Source organism: Tribolium castaneum, chromosome 7 (genome assembly GCF_031307605.1).
Source record: "Tribolium castaneum strain GA2 chromosome 7, icTriCast1.1, whole genome shotgun sequence".
NCBI lineage: Eukaryota > Metazoa > Arthropoda > Insecta > Coleoptera > Tenebrionidae > Tribolium > Tribolium castaneum.
In genome coordinates this window covers 18,152,864-18,173,920 of record NC_087400.1, presented here as the reverse complement: position 1 = coordinate 18,173,920, position 21,057 = coordinate 18,152,864, and the positions used below count along the sequence as shown (strand labels likewise).

General features: G+C 32.4%; 1 protein-coding gene and 1 long non-coding RNA gene across 3 annotated transcripts in view; one reads left to right on the top strand and one right to left on the bottom strand.

Moving 5' to 3' along the window:
• Positions 1-21,057, bottom strand: part of LOC107398920 (uncharacterized) — a 302,351-nt gene that overhangs the window by 41,219 nt on the left and 240,075 nt on the right. The window lies entirely within an intron of this gene.
• Positions 13,080-13,958, top strand: LOC135266669 (uncharacterized). The gene is made up of 2 exons (XR_010334806.1): positions 13,080-13,416; positions 13,471-13,958. It is a non-coding gene; the product is annotated as an uncharacterized LOC135266669 (long non-coding RNA).

Below are 21,057 nucleotides of genomic sequence, written 5' to 3'. Positions count from 1 at the left end.
AAATTTTTGTTTTTAAGGTCTTCGTTGATTAAGTTTAAGTCAAGTGATTCCGGGAGTCCGCGGATAACGATTTTTAGATTCTTCTCGGATTCTATTGTGTAAGTGTGGTAATTATATTCTTTTTTCGTTAGATATTAAGTCAGTACTCTATAGTCATTTATTGATGACGTGTAAATTTGTATGCCTTTGTTTGATGTTTTAGCCTTGGTAATGGTAATTTTTAGTTCGCTGATTTTGACCTTGGGCCATTTGTCCTTATCTTGGAGTACGATTGGGGGTTTCGGGGGTGGTCAAGATGGCTTTCGAGCTGTTGCTCGAGATACTGTTACGTCTATTAGGTCTCTTTTGTGATTGATTAAGCGATTGTGAGTTCAGGGAGTTAGTGTCATCCAGGCATCCCGAACTGATATAGCCAAATCGAACCCTCACTGAAATAGGTTTTACTGATGATGCGGATAGATGGCCTTAGTGTTTTACGGGAAAAAGAAATCCTATTGGCGGATTTAAAATTTCAGATTATTGAAGAAAAACGTGGTACCGATGCGCGGCTGACAAGTAAAAATTTCACAAACGTCAGCAAAATTTGAGTTTATTTTTTATAATATCACGTTAATTTTTCAAAGTTTTATTAAGATAGTGGTTCAAGGTGTCGTGTTTGGGTTAGACTATTGCCTACTATCGGTTAGGAACAACATGGTCTCCAAAAATATAACGTAGTAATGAGCTCCAGAAGGTTTTCGTAGATAGGTGCGTTTTTCCCAAAAGTGAGTTTTTTGAAACCAAACCGCAAGTGAGTCACACTGCGAGGAGACTCCCATAGACAAAAGTTGCAAACATAAGGTGCCAGTTTGGCTGATTGCAAGTATGTCTTTATCATCGATTCGGTGACGACTGTTAGTTTTGTAAACTTAATGGATTTAATAAATATCTTTAATATTAAATGTGATCGTGTCATGTTGGGTAAAATTCTTCCATCTGTGCTGTCTGTGCATCCACCTTTTCAAATACAATTAGAAAATTTTCATAATAATTGTATTTGATAAGGTTTTGACATCATTTTAACATGAGCAAAAATTTAAAAACTACAAAGTAATCGGGATTATTTTTAATTCGCGCCATTTTTAGTACGTGATGATGCGGCTAGATGGCTCCAGCTAGGAATTCAGTGCCAACCATTATGTTCCGCTTCTATAAAAGTGTTATTCTAGGGTGTCATCATTTTCTAGGTTATGAAGTACCTGGTATTTGTTGGAAGTTTCCACGTTTTGGTAATTTGTTTCGGAGATTTTCCTCTTGGTGGCTTTGTTTGGGGTTTGGAAGTCGTTTGGGGTGTTTTCTACACGGTTGAAGAAGTGGGCTTGATTTGTCACTTCAATTGATTCGTCTTCGCTGTCACTGAGTCGATTTTCAAGTTTTTGTTCGAGCGTTGTAGAAACCTTTACTATAAGGTTTTGAAGCTGGTCTATGGAGAACGTGGGGCATTTTGTTGGGATAATTTTCGAGTGTCTCTGTCACTACACTGAATTAGAGGCTTTCGCACGAAAGTTTTTCACTTTATTAACTATACTATTTACTTGTCTAAATTATGTTGAGTGATCACTTTGTTCGTACAATTTTCACTGGATCATCATAATCGTCACACTGAAGTTTGTCTTGAATATAACTAGGAAACTAGGTGCTAGCTTCAAATGATAAACCCCAATGATCAAATCTCTAAAATAATGACAGAAAAGGAAATTCTGGTAGTGGAAATTCATCCAGTGTAGAATCCAAGCGTGGTCTGCAATTCGCTGCAGATGTAATCGTTCACCTTCTACTCGAGTTCTGATGCATAGAAATTACGTCTTTAAAATTCTTAAAAATTCTTTTTAAATGGCCATTTCTAGTTTGAACAATTCAGTGTGTTTTTGTTATAAGTCGTGCTGCATCAGCGTCTTCACTTGAGTATTGCCGTTGAGGCATTTTTCTTTCTAAACCCAAATTGTTAAGAAAATTAATTGCATCACGATATCTCCTATCAACTGTTCCTGTTACGAATAGCAGCACTGCAGCATCGTTGTTTCTGCTATCTGAAAAATATGGACCATGCAACAACCAATATGTAGCCATCCGGAGCGACTACTAAAACAGGCTTTAACAAATGATGTCCTTTATGGACACAATCTGATTGTCGTAGGGACCTGAAATTTCGAGGTTTTTACACAGTTGAATTGCATCTAATCCCATAAGAAGTGTGCCTAGTCCTTTCTCAAATGACTCCCGGACCTGTTCTTTCTTGGCTTAAGTTTTTTCGTAGACTTCAGTTGCTTCTATCTCCTCATTTTCAAGTTCCTCGTCGTCTTCAATTTCAATTTTGACACAACATTACGTACCCTGATTTGGGATGAATAATACACCTACTTCATATATTTCTTCAATTAACGCCTTTAAACGAAAATTTTTTCAGATGTTGACGCTACCAATTGTTTATAAAAACAAAATTTTTATTTAATTGTAATCTTTTTTTTACAATAACTCAGACGTCTTTTATGATTGTTATATTATTATGATTTGTTGCCATTAAAGAAATTCAAAATTAATTATACAGAATGTCTCAGCTAAGAATTTCGAGCTTAATGTCTCAGTTATTTGTCAACGGGTTGTTATGAAATTTAGAATGCATATATTTTAGAAGGTGGTCTTTCAGTTAGGGGCCAAAAATGACCTCAAGTTATAAAATGTAATTTTAAAACACATTTCTTTTATTTAAAATTAAGCCAAATTAACATTGGATCATTAAACCACGAAAAATAGATGGCCATACAAAAAATCAACCGATTTTGTTGTTAAAAACTTAATCCAAATTTTTTAAAGTATTTTAACAGTCACCTTTTGAAACAATTGATGAAGCATTGCTAAGCAGCATTTTGTGCATCACTGAAAAAACTGTCAAAAAGAAACGTAAAAGTGTATTAATTTGGTAAAATTACTTTAAAAGCAAATAACAGTGACAGAAATTTCTGTGTTGTTGAAAAAGGAAACAATATTCGTCTGTGGAAAGTGTCGTTGGACTTATAATAAAATGTTATTCAAATGAAGCCTTCATGAAATTTAAAGTTCAAAGAATCGTCAATAATTTGAAGACACAAGAAGCGTACGTGAACTACATACACTACATACATACGCTAAAACATTTCCAAACTCCTGAACGTTCCAGTGTTTAGAATTTTTTAGTTGTTGTTCAGTCTTTTAGTCCTTTTTGAAAGAATTAAAGCATGCAGTACAATGAGTAAGTTAAAAACATTGTTTTTTAACTTTGTAAGGGAAAGAGATAAATCTGAAATGTCACCTGCGTGACACTTACGTACGTTTGTGCGCGTAGGAGTAATCAAAATTCAGTGGTAGTGCGCATCTGTATCAAGTCTTAAAAGACTTAACATTGTAAAAAGGCATGTAAAAATTATGTTTTTAAGACTTGAGTTGTTATAAAACTGAAGTGTTGGGTTATTATTACAACTGTTTCTTGCCCTAAAAACCTTCGTTAACCTTCGGATGCTGCAAAAGAACAATTCAAGGTGGTCTTGGCTAAATTTATATATTAATAGTTAGTTGCTGTGGGAAGATTTGGGCTCGGAATAGCTGTAATTTTTAACCTCTTTCTTGGTGACCATCCCCAGAAAATAATTTAAATTTTCAACAAAATTGATGTAATTTTTCATCTGAAGATTCATTATTATTGTTTGTTAAAGTATAAAGAACACACTTTCGTTAACTTTGAAACCTTTTTTTCCATCTTTAATTTTGCTTCCCACAATTTTTTCCGATCTTGAACTTCTAGTTGGCTGATCATATTCTCAATGGGGACTTTTTCGCCTTTTTTTGGAAAATTGTGGTACATAAGATTGCTATTTTTTTCTTCTTATAGATTTACAACCATAAACACAACATTTTTTTTTACTGATAATATTCTTCTGTTAGATGACTTGAACCACTTGAACTAGGGGAGAGGGGGCCAATTTAGAACAAAATTTACATTTTATGTTGAAAAGCTTTTAAATATTACTTTACCCAATTGTTACCTGCAGTGTTATTATAGTTTAGTATGTTGCGCAAGGTTTATAATACCAGCGGAATCCACAAAGGCATTTTGACTAATAAAAAAAAATATGAAAACTTGTCTGCAACTGTTCTAAAGGTCGTGGTCGAATTGGTTCCCATTAATCTTCATAAGTATATTTCTGTAAGAGGTGATGGTGGAATTGGTTCCCGGGTGCGGGTCGAATAGGCTCCCCCATGAACAGGTAGATAGAAAGGGTTAAGTCACAAATGTATTTATATTTTAGATTTAAAGCTGGTAAAAATGTTCAAATTATTATTTTCTTGGCACCATATCCAAAAACAAACTTCATTTATTCGTGGTTAACTGGTTTAAAAAAAGGAGAATGTTATTTTTTAAGCCCAAGTATCAAATAAAAAATGTGGTTCTGGCTCTTGAGTTCTAGTTCTTGTTCGGTTTTACATCATTTGCTTTAAATTATCCGTCAATGTTAAATTCCATGCACACTCATACTATTAAAGCATTAAAATGGGTACAAATTACAAAAACAATTTTACCATTTTTTAACTTAGCGAGAAGGCTTGGCTATGGATTTTACCTCAATATTCCGTTTTTAAACTTGTGAAATTATTCATACACCTAAAATGCCATTCCTGTTATCGTAATACTTTAATCCTTTTATCTGACCTACCTGGCCGACAGGAACCAATTCGTCTATAACTAGAGAGGATTACCGAATTTGGGAACCAATTCGACTCGTCCCGTACTAAACCACCCCAACACTGGTGCAGTTTTGAACAGGCTTGGTGTAGTTTTGAACCGGTTTTATACAACATGAAGGATTAAAGATACGTGTGGAAAAAATAATTTTATTGCATTATAAATATAAAAATACAAGTAACAAATCTTTTTGTAACAACATAAAAAAATATACTGACAATATTACAAATTTTTTAGCTTAAAAAAAGATCCCTAAAAATTCAAAAGAAACATCTTCAAGACTAGAGCAAGAACTTTATTTTTTAGACATGCACATTTCACACACGTAAGATTTAGTGCTGTATTTTACGTCAGCACATTAGCAATGTGCCCACTTCTTGCAAATGGTGCACATAATCCACCTTTCCCCTTCTTTAGAAAGGGAGAACAGCTCATTGCAAAACAGGCAAGTGGCATCATTGCTATCACTTTTTCCTTGTGGTTTCTTTGATTTATACATTTTGTTTTCATCAGAAAATTGTTCTGTGTCAGTTGAGTCATCATAAATTATTTCTATATTTATTTTTGCTTTTATTATGTAATTTATACATAGTTTTATGATCTTTATTTAACCGTGAACTTTTAGGGGTAGGAATTTGAAAATACAGGGTCATTCAGAGGTGTGTAGTCGGTCTATAACTTTTTTGTTACTTGAAATATTGGCATGCCATTTGCAATATTCGATAGATCTACTTAAAATCCACAAACTAAAAATATTATTATGCACAGTGTGTTGTACACAGGCTGCTATATTTTTTAAATGGAGCAGCCTATATATTTTTTTACATAATTGGAATCTACACAAAAAAATAATGTAACTTTGTATAAACTATTATGGGTCTATCTTTTTTCGTTTTGGAATTATTCAACAAAAATGAGTTATTTAACTTTTTACGTTTTGGCACACCTTGTGCAGGGTGCTGCATTTTGGATGACCGAATAGGCGATTTCCAAATCTAAGTGGTTTAGAGAAAAACGAGTGACACATTCTCGGGTCCGTTTTTTGAAAGAATAATTTTGGTCAAAACCGTATCTCGCTATCATCTTTTGTTTTCGACTTATAAACAAAAGTTGACATTTTAGTGACATCTTAAAAAAATCATGTTTTCCTTATTATTAAAGATACACCTTTGAAACAAAAACATTATACAGGCATTTTTTTACAGAGAAGGTTCTCTGATCGGTGACTGAATCAGGAATACACCTTCCCCCTTATAATTAAATTTTGCGCATGGGGAAAACTTAAAATTAATTTAAGATGGAGAATTTCATCCACGCTAAAAAGCTTCGAATTTCGGCCATTTTCTCGGTGTTTTACAGCCGTTTTGAGTAACGTTTTTAAAAGATATTTACAGGATACATTCTTTTACTCGGGCTGTAGGTGCAAAAGAGTTTTAAAATGCTGTAAGTGCTTGATTTTATTCAAAAAAAAAAACTTGAAAACTGAAAAAAAATTGATGTACTTTGAACATTCATTCTCATCAACATTGTGAGTTAAAGAGAAAATAAATTATTTTTGCACCTGTAGTGGACTCTTAGGAATAAAGTGGCTTTTGTTTTAATTTGAAATTGTCAATCGTTAACTATTAAATATCTTTAACGAACTTGCGGTACTGGCCTGTGATATCAGCGATCCTTCTATTGTGCGCTCGGTCGTGGTCGAATTGGTTCCCAATAATCTCTATAAGTATAATTCTGTAAAAGGTGATGGTCGAATTGGTTCCCGGGTGATGGTCGAATTGGCTCCCGCATGAGCAGGTAGGTAAAAAGGATTAAGCCACAACAATGTTAATATTTTAGATTTAAAGCTGGTAGAAATGTTCAAATAATTATTTTCTTGGCACAAAATCCAACAACAAATTTCATTTATTCATGGCTAACTGGTTATTTAAAAAAAAGGCGAATGTAATTTTTTAAGCCCAATGCTCTCCTGTAAATTTCGTAAAATGTTTCGACAGGTAATGACTATTAAGACATCTCACATGACGTTGCGTTCGTTAATATGTCTATTAATGCTATTAAAGCATCAAAATGGAGACAAATTACAAATATAATTTTAACATTTTTCGACATAGTACCCATTAAGTTCTATGCGCCTTCTCCATCGTTTTGGAAGTTCTTGAATACTCGAAGAAATATTTATCCACAGCCTTTAAATTGTTAAAATATGATTTGTTTTTGAACGTTTTTGAACTTGTAAATTTGTTCATACACTTACAAATGCCATTTCTGTTATCGTAATACTTTAATCTGTTCATCTGACCTACCTGACCGACGGGAACTAATTCGACCATCCCCGGGAATCAATTCGACTATAATTAGAGATGATTACAGAATTTAGGAACCAATTCGACTCGTCCCGTGCTTTCGCTTTAAATTCATTTTCTTGGGTTATGGTCGGGGAGCACTTGCCTTAAAGACGGATTAACACTTATTCTAATGCAAAATTTTCTGTTGAATTCGAATCCGAATTTAGTTTCTCGGTTTGGAGTTCCCTTTATTATAAAAAGAACGTTTTTGTAGAAATTCTTGAAAAACTTAAAATTAGTCAAATATTTCATTTATATCGTCATATTTTCCTTGTGGATAAAGTTAGAAACTTAGTTTTTTTGCAAAAGAGTGCTCAATGAAGCGCGCCAGTGTTGGTACTCCAATAAAAGTTACTAAAATACGGCGTTCTGCGCATAATACAGTTCAGGCAACCAGTGGCATACTCACCAGAATATTTAAGGAAGGAGTTGAAATAAGAAATCTGTTAAAAATTCTATTTATTGACTCTTTAAATGCACAATTTTTCTTATAATTATTCCTAACATATACATCGCTCGTAGATAATGTTTTATACGTATATTAAGGAAAGAATCAATTATAGCTTTAATTAAAAAATAAGTATGTGTCACATCTTAATTTAAATGTTTTTTTCTATAAAATATTCTAATACTTCAATACTTATTTTTCCTTTGTTTACATTACTTTGATTATTTTTTTGGTAAGACCTATAAACAGATTCACTTTTTTACAAATTGTAATTACCTCATCACTGGGGTAACTTAACCCCACTTTGTTTTTAACAAAAAAACTTCCTACTAAATTTTCTTTTTTTCCAAAAAGCGCAGAAATGCAGTCTTCACATTTTAAACTTTTTCCTAATTTGAAAGCCACAAAACCTGCAATGTAAACTGACAAAATTAGAAAAGTTAATTTGTTTCATAAAAATAATTATTTTCTGTTATGAGGCTACTTTCCAATTCATTTTTGTTTTCTAAATAAAAAGAATTATTGTCATAAACTAAATTGTCACAATTAATTATTTCCACATGTTTTTTTAGTTGATGAGGAATTTAATATTGATATTTGTTCTAAAGGAACACAATTTTCTAAACCTCCATCCCTCACCTCTGCGTGGACTAGCAACTTTTTATACGCCGTTTTAAATTGTCTCTAGGTTGGATTATCGTTATCTCCACCTAGTCTACGCACACAGCTAAAAAACATTTCCAAGTGGTCTTGGCTGCATTTATATACAGGCAAAAACTTTAATAATGGAAGGCTATTTGAAAAAGTTTTGTAAATATTAATTACTGAATCTAAGCCTATTCTGAAACCTAAAAAGCCAATTCCTTTTTTGATTTCAGTAAAGATTCGTTGTCAGTTTTTAATCCCTTAAAATATTCTATAATTTGTAAAAGTTAAGTTTTTAATTATAACATTACATTGTTTAACCAAATTTAAACATTGATTAACTAAACTTCCATTTTGCTCCACGTTTAATCCATTTGTAAAGAAATAACCTACATGTACTTTCCACCTATCATTAATTGCCACCACCATAAAAGCTAAAAGTTTACGCACCTTTTTTTTGTTCACCTTCCACAGGAATGCCCATATTTACAAAACCAAATAATTTACTGCCATTTTCTTGAAACATGGTCTTAGCCTTAATTTTAATTAAATTTGGGGCTTCTTTAGTAAACCCAGCCGAACAATTTACTGCCGAATACCATCGTGCTAATGTTTTTTCATGTGGTAAGTTATAGTGTAACTGATTTCTCACCTGTGGAGAATTGTAGTGAAGAGTGCAAGCAAATTTTTTTATGTCCAAACTGTACTTGGTCGTGGTCGAATTCGTTCCCAATAATCTCTATAAGTATAATTCTGTAAAAGGTGATGGTCGAATTGGTTTCCGGGTGATGGTTGAATTGGCTCCCGCATGAGCAGGTAGGTAAAAAGGATTAAGCCAAATATATGTTAATATTTTAGATTTAAAGCTGGTAGAAATGTTCAAATAATTATTTTCTTGGCACAAAATCCAACAACAAATTTCATTTATTCATAGCTAACTGGTTATTTAAAAAAAGGAGAATGTAATTTTTTATGCCCAAACCTCTCCTGTAAATTTTGTAAAATGTTTCGTCAAGTAATGACTATTATGCCATCTCACATGATGACGTTCCAATCGTTAACATGTCTATTAATACTATTAAAGCATCAAAATGGAGACAAATTACAAATATAATTTTAACATTTTTCGACATAGTACCCATTAAGTTCTATGCGCCTTCTCCATCGTTTTGGAAGTACTTGAATACTCTTAAGAAATATTTATCCACAGCCTTTAATTTGTTAAAATACGATTTGTTTTTGAACGTTTTGGAATTTGTAAATTTGTTCATACACTTACAAATGCCATTTCTGTTATCATAATACTTTAATCTGTTTATCTGACCTACCTGACCGACGGGAACCAATTCCACCATCCCCGGGAACCAATTCGACTATAATTAGAGAGGATTAGAGAATTTGGGAACCAATTCGACTCGTCCCCTGTACTTTGAAGGCACCTTTTGACCACCCGCTTTTTGAAACATTCGGTGAATTAATTCAACATTTTTTCCATTTCTATGATGAACTTTGTTTGGGTTATCTTCCAGTTTCCCTTTTAGTTTTGAGACAGTTTTCTTCAATGTAACATTTCGTTTTTGATACCACATCAATTTCTACTTTAAAATTGTTAATTGTCGTCTTTGTTAAGCAACTTGTGATTTATATTTTTTAAATCTTTTTGCGACAACAGAATGTTACATGTTTTCGTTGTTAATGACTCCATTTTTTCAGTCAATAAAAATACTTCTTTTGAAATATTACGTTCTTCAGAAGCATCCACTGGTGGTAAACAGGGTGGTAAAGTCTTGGAAAGAAGTGATTCAGAAAATGTTTTTGAAGAAACCTAAAATAATAATTAACCTGGCAATGTACCTTTCCGGGCGGGTGTCGGAGATCGGGTGAAAATTGGAAAACTGAGAAAATTGGGCTACACTACAAGTACAAAGGGAAATACGTGGCAATGCCACTTCAAGCGCATATCGTAGTAATTTTAAATTGCAATAACTCGCTGAGTATTAAACATATCGAAATGATTCTTGCACCAAAGAGTGATTATGCTATTAGATTCATTTTTGAAAATCAAACAACTTATTTAAGTAATTAGTGGAAGGTTCAACACTTGGTGGAATTGTGAGTCTAAGTTCTTTTTAGTTTTGAATTAACTAAAAATCCAAAAAATGTTCGTCCTTTTTTATAATTTCGCCCGCAAATTGTCCATTACTTCGTAAATTTTGGAATCTCCAAGTAGCAATCTTTTAAAACACGGACCCAAAGATATATAATATATATATATAGATATATAGCCACCTTGTGGTAACATGTTTAAAATCACATATTTACGCTTAGTTTTAAATAATTGTCCTTAAATCTGGTAATAATAAACATGATTATAATTTCGTGTTAATTTTAATTGGCCATCTTCTAAAATACACCAGAATGTTTTTATAAATTTGGGAGCTTCTAATGAGTTTAAATTTCTTGTTGAATAAGGACATTTAATTTTAATCACTTTGTCGTCTCCAACTGACCCAAGAAAACCAAAACCATTGTCATCACAAACGAATAAACCACTGTCTTCAACAGTATTTCCTGTCAATGACTTATATTCAGTTTTTGCTATCGCATCATTTGATTTACCATATTCTAAACTGGGTCTTCTTGGATCACTTTACAACATACCAAATTGTCAAATTTTTTGGTTCTTTTACAAATTTCACCAAACCTCGATGCAGCTAAACGGACTTTTCTTTTTTAAACCACTCATCACACTGAAAATTGTTTATTTGTTTTTTTTTAATTTTGTTATACTCAGCGGTTTAGTTGTTTATCAGTTACAAATTTTATTTCATTTTCAAGCATGTCTGGCTTTATGCACGTTAAACCGTAATTGGAGAAATTCGTTTTTTTATTTTGCTTTTCTTTACTAAAAAAGCGTAATTTCTTTCGTCTCCTTGTATGATTGTTACCTACGTGTAAAAAAACGCACAGCCGAATTTCTGGTCAAAATACTTTTTATTTGAGGTATGGTAAAGGGGGTAATGCCATTTAAAATTTTGAAGGGGTAGTTTGTATTACGAAGGGGGATGGTGCTACAACTTTCGAAAGTACACTAAAAGGTGTCCTCCTGAAAACAAAAATTGAACTGTTTCAGTTTCTTTTCATTTTCTGTTTATTTTTCAAGGTGGCCTGGTTTTAAAAAAAGCACCATATATTAGTCCATCTAACCAAATGGATATCATTCCATTGATGGTCAATTTTATCAATCAAAAGCGCATTATTTTCACATACTTGTAAAAGTGGAATCAGAGAAATCCTAAATATGGCTTAGGGCCTAAATAGTAAAAAATATTGTCTCAAAAATAATTAAACGTTTGTTTTCGACATGAAATTAAAATTTTATTTTCAATTGATTTGAGAAAATTTTGGGACCATTTCAAAATGTTCAAATGATTTAAAATTTCTACATGTGATCCTCGAATTTTATTAGACGTAGAAAGATTATTGACTGTACCAAGTTTTGTAATTTTATTTAAAATGGTTTCTGAAATATTGAAAAAAGCCCACTAAAAGACGCACCCCGGTCAGATGGTGTGGCTCCCTTACGAAGTTTTTTTCGATACATGTTTATAGGAAACTTTTGTTTAAAATTTAAATGTTCTATAACCTGTTTAAATTTGTAACAATAAAAACGGAACACTTGTATATAGAAATTCGATAATGTTATAAATTATAACTAATAATGTGTTCTGAAATGAAATATTATTAAATAATACTTGATAGAGAGAAGCCATTGGGCATGAAATCAATTTGAAACGATTTTTCTGCGCCTTGTAACAGTACATTTGTGTAGACAATTTCATCCACTCAATTATTTCGGCTTCTTAAATATTTTCTGAACGGTTAAAGCAAATTGCAAAAACTAAACTGATTTATAAAGCCCTTATAAAGCCTTAAAAAGTGCAAATTTAAATGTGTACAAATACATAGAGAGGGTGTCATTAAAAAAAACTATGTTAAAGTCTGCACTGTAAAAATGAAACAGCCTGTATAGGATACAATAATTTTGGACGTACATTTTGACTTCCCGTTTGCAGTGCAGTATTTGATTTATTTCGATATCTTTGACAGTGTAGGAGCAATCGAGCACGCCTATATCAACGACTCACCCTGTATACAGAATGTTTCGTTTTTATTGTTGCAAATTTCAATAGGTGATAGAACATTCAGTTTTAAGACAAAAATTTCCTATAAACTTTAAGTGAGTTTTTCTCAATACTTCAGAAAGTATTCTGCTATGTGTTAAAAAATGGTTCTTCATCAAGTCACCTATGAAATTTGAACCTAGTGGGCCGCTTAATTTAAAAATAATGCAAAAAAGCTAGGAATCGAAAACCGAAAAAATACACAACAAATCATGGAAATATTAATCACAAATCAAGACAACTTTGCCGAATAAAGCAAAAAAGAGAGCAAAAAGATAATTCGGAGATTTGACAGAGAAACTACAATAGTCATTTGGACAAAGCGGCACACTGAATTTGCATTCGATATACGCCTAATCGAATCTGTATAAGTCAAAAAATCCTCCTTGAGCTAATTGTTCATTGTGAAACCGAAAGCAGTTTCACATAGAGAACTTTTGTGCATCTCCTTTTAGTAAATTTTTAGGAGTTGTATTGGCAGTGCTGGGCTAGATGTCATCAGTCATCACTGTAATTTAGGGTGTGATCTGTCAACAGCGTCAAGTCTTTTTTTGATACAGTCCAAATAATTAACAAAATTAAGAGGAAATAATTTGTCCAGATTTTGATAGGTTAATATAAACCAAAACAAACAACAAAAATAGAAAGTAGAAAAAACAGTATATTAAGACTTAATTGTGGCACTCATTCGTCGTGCTCTAAAACCATTCGTGACACAAGAGAACGTCTTATAAAATTCGTATAAAAATATACTATTGAGGGTTGTAGGTGGTCACCTTTCGGAATATTCAGTGGCGCCCCCAACGTTAATTTTACAACTTACAACTTTGTTTACCAAATCACAACGAATACGCAACAACTCCACGAATTAGAATTACGCATTCAGCAGTTGCTTGTTGGCTATAACGGAGTGATGTGGTGTAGCGAGACTGATGTGTTTCAAGCTGCAAAACATTGCTCATAACAAGATTATGAACAGGACCAATAGGGAAACATATGCAGTGGAGACATCATTTCGACAAGAAGCCTTTATCGGTAAGTTTTTGTCCATTTTATAGTAACTAAATCTATTATATTATTTTTTTTAAGTGTAAGCATATTCTGACGATGGTTAAACACGGTAACAGGGCTTTCCACTGTGTAGTGGATAAAACGAGAACGGGCGGAAAATTGAGTCTTTATTTTAATTAAATACTAGATAGTTAGAAGAAACAGATCGGGAAACTTAATAGAATTTGGAGACTTAATAAAATTAAAATGTAAAATTGTGTTTTTGTTAAACTGCCACTAAAAATGATTCAAAACACCATTTTGCTAAAAATTGCTAAAATTGAACTTTTTAAGTGCTTTTGGCGCGTATTCTGTATTGAAATCATTAAAATTTAAAGGCCGTTAATCGTTGTTGTAGCAATAACCAATAAAATTTATATATTTGCGATTTTGGCCAATATTAAATTTTAACAGCTCGTTAAAAAAGTTACAGAATAAGGCTTTTCAACTCTGCGTTCGTTGAGCAAAGTTCCCCAATCTTAAAGGAAACATTTTTACAAGTAAATACTTTTATTTGACTTGCTTTATTGTCTGTATTGTCTGCTTCATATTTTCCGAGCTAAATTTGAGAGGTTTTCTGTTGTCCGATTTAATTGAAATTTACGTAATCTGCGTGACAATGCAATTCTATATTGTTAATTAATAATTACTATAGATCGGTAAAGTGATTTTACGACTTTGAGCAAGCGCTGTAGTCAGCTGTTGCCATAAGCGTCGCGTCTGGGTTTCTGGGCTTATTCGTCCCTCCAAATTATAATCGTGGAGCAGTCCACCTCAAAACACTCCGGACGTTCCTCCGGAGATCAAATCCGAGATCGTTTTGTGATTGAGAATTGCTTTCATTATGATAAAGACAGTTTTTGTAAACAATGTGGAAAATTGGAGAATGTTGTGTTTACATGCTTCCTTCGGGATAAAGTTAGAAACTTCATTTTTGTGCAAAACACTCGTTAATGGCTGTAAATTCGAACGTACACCCACGAGCTTTAGTTTTCGCAAAATAAAACGGAGAAAAGTCCAGTTTTCTTGTAACATGTCATGTTTGTATAGTGAAATTTTCGAGATGCGAGAAAGTTTTTTATTTTAAAAGATAGACTCCAACATAATCGACATGAAATGCAGCGAATAGTTCAAATAAGTGTTTGGTGAAAGAATCATTTCGCTAGCTGTAACACTCATCTTGTAATTGAAATTTAAATTTTCTGAAACAGGCGGTCAAAGTGGACCGCGCGGCGAATTTTCCTTTGGCGTAGTGTCGCTAAATTCTATAACATTAACCAGTTGCAAAAGATTTAGGACGTAAATGCAACTAATATTGTTCAAATCAAGTGTTGTTACACCAACATTCCGATCACTCACACAAATATTACAATTTAAAATTATCGCAAATGCTTTCGGTATCGCGTCGTATTTCCCTTGCAGTTTCAAGCGCTGACTCACGCTTTTTTTTGCAATTCATTTTTCTGTCAAAAACATTTTGCGATGGTCTAAACGGATAATTTGTCCAATTGTAGTTTCTTGTACATTTTGCGCTAAAACGCTTTTTTTACCAAAAAGGCAATTTCAAATTCAACAATTACCTTCAGATTCGCATTCAGCAGAAAATTTCATATAACAATCACGTGTTTGTGCTTATTTTTAAAAATTGTACACATCATCCCTTAACATTTAACCACCCCAAACTTTCTTAATTTGCATAATATTCACAATATTCAAAAGATATTTTGTGTTAAATTTTTTGTTTCACAATTTTTATTTAAAACTTTTTTTTCTAGCTCTTCCCGAGTTTGAAAAAACACATAATTTTCGTGTTTTCAACCTTTGCGCGAGGGTTGAAACGAAAAATTCTTTGACTAGACGTTTTTAAATATTCCGTAGAGGGTTATATCAAAAATTTAAGTCTATCCTCCACATTTTAATAAGACAATTTATTTAACTGGGCTAAGTTCGATACGCACGCCAATGCGTAGCCGATTGGACCGCTTTGATATTAATTACCCTCTAAAAAGTAAAAGGGTTAAATAAGGTTTTAATTAAAGTTTAAAGTTTTAGGTTACGTTAAAAAGGGATGTTTGATTTGTACATTACGCATCTTATACCAACATACACGGTCAGTATGTGTGTAAAAAGTGTAGTGATCAGTGATCAATAAGTCAATAACTCACTTACAGGAATATACAGGGTTGGTTCAGCTAAGCTCCCGTCTTCTGTAGCTCAATTATTATTAAAGTTGGACTTTTGATATTTTGGTTATGTTATTTACACTTTAGGATCCATTTCAGGGAAATATTCCTGATTATACAAAGTGTTCCAAAATAGTATGACGTCATTATACATAACGTTTTTAATGGTTTGCTATTATCATTAGGATACCTTTTTTTGCCTTTTGCATCTCCCTAAAGTTTTTTTTTAATCGGTTTAGATATTATTGTTGAAAAAAATTACAACAAAAAATCAGTTTTACAACTTTTACACCACGTACGGACAGGGGATTTGAAAATGTCATGCCAATAAACCCCAGCACTTGGGATCGGTAGGTACTTTAACCGCAACCATCGGTGGCAATAAACTATATTTAGTCGTAAACTTGAGGACACGAAATAATTTTAGTTTTCAACTTGAATACAATTACTTAAAATAAGATTTCATTTGATGTTTTTAGTAAATTTCAAAGTCATTGTGTTGACGAAACCCGTAATCAATACAACTAATAATAAAGCTGATTCCAATTACAATTGTCATTTAATTCGTATTGAGAATAAAATTAATCAAAAATGGAAATTTTAATATTTGTTTATTCCAACAGTTGACTCGAATACAGTTGCTTAAAAGATCTGATGTTTCTAGTAAATTTAACCGTCGAAACTCTTGGCCGATTAAACCAATTTCAATAAAGATGTTGTTTAACTCGCGTTGCTAACTAAATTTGTTCGCCCTATGATCTTCAGCGAAAACTAATTGCATCCCTTTTTGTAACAAAAATCCAAACACGATTACCAAAGTGACAAACTGTAAACAAATTTCTGATAAACATTTGCAAATAAAAAAACATAGTTTTGTTTTTAACTGGAGCCATCTTTTCTTTTAATATATTGTATTTCTTGTTGAAGAAATAATAATAATCATTGAACAAGTATCAAAATAGATATAATTCTTAAAACGCACAATTCACAAATAGCCTTTTAGAGGCAATCAAATTTTTGTTAATTCATTAATTATTTTTTTTTTAATTTGAAACCAATTTTATTTCACATTGAGAATTAAACGACACTTTCATTAGAATAGGAAAAGGGAATAGAATTATTGGATTAACGGGTTTATTAACATAGTAATTTTTAAAATTACTGAAAACATCATAAAATTAAATCTTATTTTAAGCAGTTAGATTCAAATTGAAAAGTAAAAGTATTTCTTGTACCCAAGTTTAGTTTATTGCCACAGATGTTTGCGGTCCGAGTACCTACCGATCCCAAACCGGGGTTTATTGGCATGACTTGATTCAAATCACTCCACTGTACGTGTTAAACAAGGTCTAACTGACTTATTAATTATTAATATCTCCGAAACTAGACAGTCGATCTGTTTAATTTTTGCACCATTCGAGGCGGAATTCTTTGAATAATAATCTGCTAAAACTAAAAAAAAACTTATGAAAGTGAATTTAGACACCAAGTACCTTAGAGCATTTTTTTTGTTTTTTTTAACAGTAATTTCTAAACCGTTTTGAAAAAACTTTAGAGACATGTAAGAAGTTAAAAAGGTACTCCTGATGACCACAAAAAATAATAGCATTCTATTAAAAAATATTATGACGTTGTAAGTTCTTTTTTGGGATACTTTGTATAATCAAAAATATTTTCCTAATAAAAGCTTGTCTTTCAATTTTGACGCTTGTCATGGTTACTCTAAGCTTTGTTCATGTATATTTTATGATAAATTCTGATAGATTGCGTCATCTTATGTATACAGTAATCGCAACAAAACATTTTTGTTTTTCTGACGAAAAGACGATAAAAGTTTATCGGCTACCACAAGCGGAAACTGGTAGATAATTTTTGTGGCTTACAAGTGGATAAGCTATGCTAAACATGCCAGAACGTGTGAAAGTGAAATTACGTTAAGATAAAGGTCATCGAAATTTTTTCAAATGAAACCTCTAATCTTAATATACAATGTGTTCAAAAATGGTTGTTTATCAAGTCGACTATGGAATTTAAATTTAATGTGCCGCTTCGTTCAAATGACTATTGTAGTTTCTTTGTCAAATCTTTGAATTAGCTCTTTACTCACTTTTTCCATTTTTCGGCAAAGTTATTTCAAGTAGGTATAGGGTGTGTCTTGATTTATGTTTTATATTTTTGTCATTTTTGTTGCGGATTTTTTTGTTTTTGGATTCGAAGTCCTTTACATTATTTTGACAGATCTGTCGCTTTGATGGCATTCACAATTTAAATTAAGCGGCACATTACCTTCAAATTTCATAAGTGACTTGATAAATAACCATTTTTGAACACATTGTAGAATGACAAAACAAAGTGGTGGTACAATAATTTGTTTTAGCAAAACTGCACTTTTTATTGTAGTTATTATTGTTGGTAATTGCTGCTTTTTACAAAACGTCTTAGTTATTGCTTTTATTGTTTGTCTTTGTTTATATGGCAATAACCAACTGCTATTACATTTACCTGCTGTTTTTGAAATAACATAAAAACTCATTTTTGAAAACGATTAAAGGCTTTGCAAGCACATAAGCTTCACAGATGTTTCGTTTCCTTTTCTATCAAACCAAAGAAGCGTCTTAGGCACATTAGTAGATAGAGATAGACGGTTCTAGAACCACCTCAACCTCTTTCTACTGCGCAGGTGCAAAAAAGGTGTGACGTCATAGGCGCCTGCGACCGAGTGACGCCATTTGAAAATCTTAAATATTCTTTGAGGAGGAATATTTTTTTGACCCCAAAATAATAATGTTCTACCTTCAGAATTATGTAAAATGTAACGTTTATCTTCTTTAAAAGATAAAGCAACTTTTTTCTTTAATTCTATGTAGACAGTATGAAGCTTCGAGTGAAAGATATTCCTTTCTTTTATAATTTCAGTGTTTGGAACCGTAACTACGTTTTGGTAGTCAACCTTAAGTAAATAAATAGTTTAATACATTTAGCTTTTTTAGATAATTTGCTTTTAACATCTATGTATTATGCTTTAGCACCCGTTGCGTTTGCAATCCAAGTTATCTTATGTTGCTGACAGTGCTTGACAAGCTTTGACATCGGTGCTAGTCATTATTGTCACATTGTACCCTGCATTGCTGTTGCTGCAATGAATTTGTTTGCCCAACGTTTCCAACATAAACAATATCCTAGAGGCATGGTCTTTAAACGTCCTGAGTGGGAACTTAGAAGAAATTGGCCTCTTTGTATAAAAAGAAAACACACTGCTAGGACTTTGGAAAATGAAGTTCGTCTACTAGCTTACATAACACAGAACCAACACCCAGACTTCAGTTTGTCATTCTGAGAAAAAATAAATTTTCTACCTATCATGTTCAGCTAGTACGGGTACTCAGGAAAACTGAATTTGAACGCAAATTAGAGTTTTGTCTCTTTATGAAAACATAAATACAAGTTGTCAACAACTTCAACAATTTTCTAACACTGATAGTGATAGTGCACAACAGTAATTACTATGCTCAAAAAAATCCACTGTCGATAAGTGAAACACATTTCTAATAAATTGGTTTGGTGAACGTTTAGTGTGGCATCTCGCATCTTTGTGTATCGTATAGTCGGCCCATTTTTCTTCCAAGAAAAACAAGCATTTTGAACACTTTTTTCGCTCAAAGTAAATTTTTTGTTTTCCTGTTTATTGTTCAATTTATGGTTTTGGTAAAACTGATCATCTATCTTTAATGTTGTTTCATTCTTTCATACATTTTGCATTGTAATTTTTACACCGAAAAGACTTCTCTACTTTCTCTATCATTCCGCGAAAATTGAATGGCAGTAATGATCGTTCTCTGCGCTAATGTCAGAGTGACATAAGTTGATAACTTGAATTCAATTTGCAAATCCCAATTTAAATTGGATCAAGGGCGTAAAAGAAATCTGTTTTTTGGGTTGCATCGCCAGATCGTCAGGCTCTTTATTTTATCTGAATCGATCTGTATATTTCTGCCTAATGAGCTGTAGATGATGAATTACGATCGGAAAATGATCGCTATTATAAAGGTTTGTAGAATAGAAAAGTCGAGTAGATGTGCTAGTGATTGATCACAGAAAGATAAATCCAAGGTAGAGAAGTTTCCAGTCAAAGCATTATTTAATTAATTATTTTTGGTTGAAATGCACTACAATCAAGTTGGAGGTTTCTATGGTTGCTTCTAGCATTTTGTCTTTTTCATTGCTTGTTGCTGCACTCCAATTTGGACTGTGAGCGTTGAATATTTCTGTTTAGTTCGTTTTTACAAAGATCTCGATTTTGTTGATTCTGGCTGCGACAACTTCTAATTCCGAGTCTACGTTTACTTCTTTGGATTGTAATGGATTCTTCGATATAAAGGGCTACTCCTCCAAATGCAATGGATTCTGTCAATGTGTTTTTATAATAGGTACCAACGAAAATTTTTCATGAATTATTAACCGCATTATCAATAATCAGGTGGCAGGAAATTTCCAAGAACAGAAATTCTGGTTCAGATGAAGATTTCACAAAAGGTCTTGAAATCTACGAGAATAATAACAGCGAATTGATGAGTTATAAATACGATTAATATATTGATGACCATAATTTGTTTTCGCATATCATGTTTGAAATTGTAGTTTACGATTTGCGTTGGCTTTTTTTTAGTGTTTAAAATGTAATTACAGTGGAACCTCGATAAGTCAAACTAGCATCTGCCACAAAAAAATTTCGACTTATAGCGACTTCGAGTTACCAGACAAACATGAAAAATTTGTAGAAAACAACTGTTTATTACACAAAATATGTATTACATATGTGTTAACAAAATTAAATGGTTAACTACATAACTTAAATAAAAAATAAAAATTATTTTTGCTCAAAATAATCAGTAATTAGGCTTTGATGTTGTTTGTTGCCACATTGTTCCACAAAAGCTTGTAACAAATTTAAATGTCTATAGGTACTATCATTTGGTGTATTTTCAACCGAATACAGAAAAGGACGTAATGTTTCTAATGCATAGCGCCATTGATGTTGTTGGTACTTGGATCGTTTCGTTGGATGTTTCTTCGCTGTATGAGTAGTCGGAGTTTAAACCTTCTTGCTGATTATCAGAAATATGTGTCTCAATTATGTCTTCGTCAGTTGGAAAGTCTGCTGTATAAATTTCATCATCTACATTCAGGTAATCTCTATAATTCTCTGCATTAGATGAGCCAATCAATGTTATCCATTTTTCATATTCAGATCTAGTCAGTTCCTCATCATCGTTGAGAATGTTGTCCTTAAGGAACACCAATGGTATTTCGTCTTCTTCATCCCACAAGGATACTTCCTCAAAACCTGCTTTTTTGAAGCAATTTGTAATTGTTTCGGATTTCACATTAATGTCCCATGCCTTCGAAACCTCATTTACACAGTCCATTAAAGTTAATTTTAGAA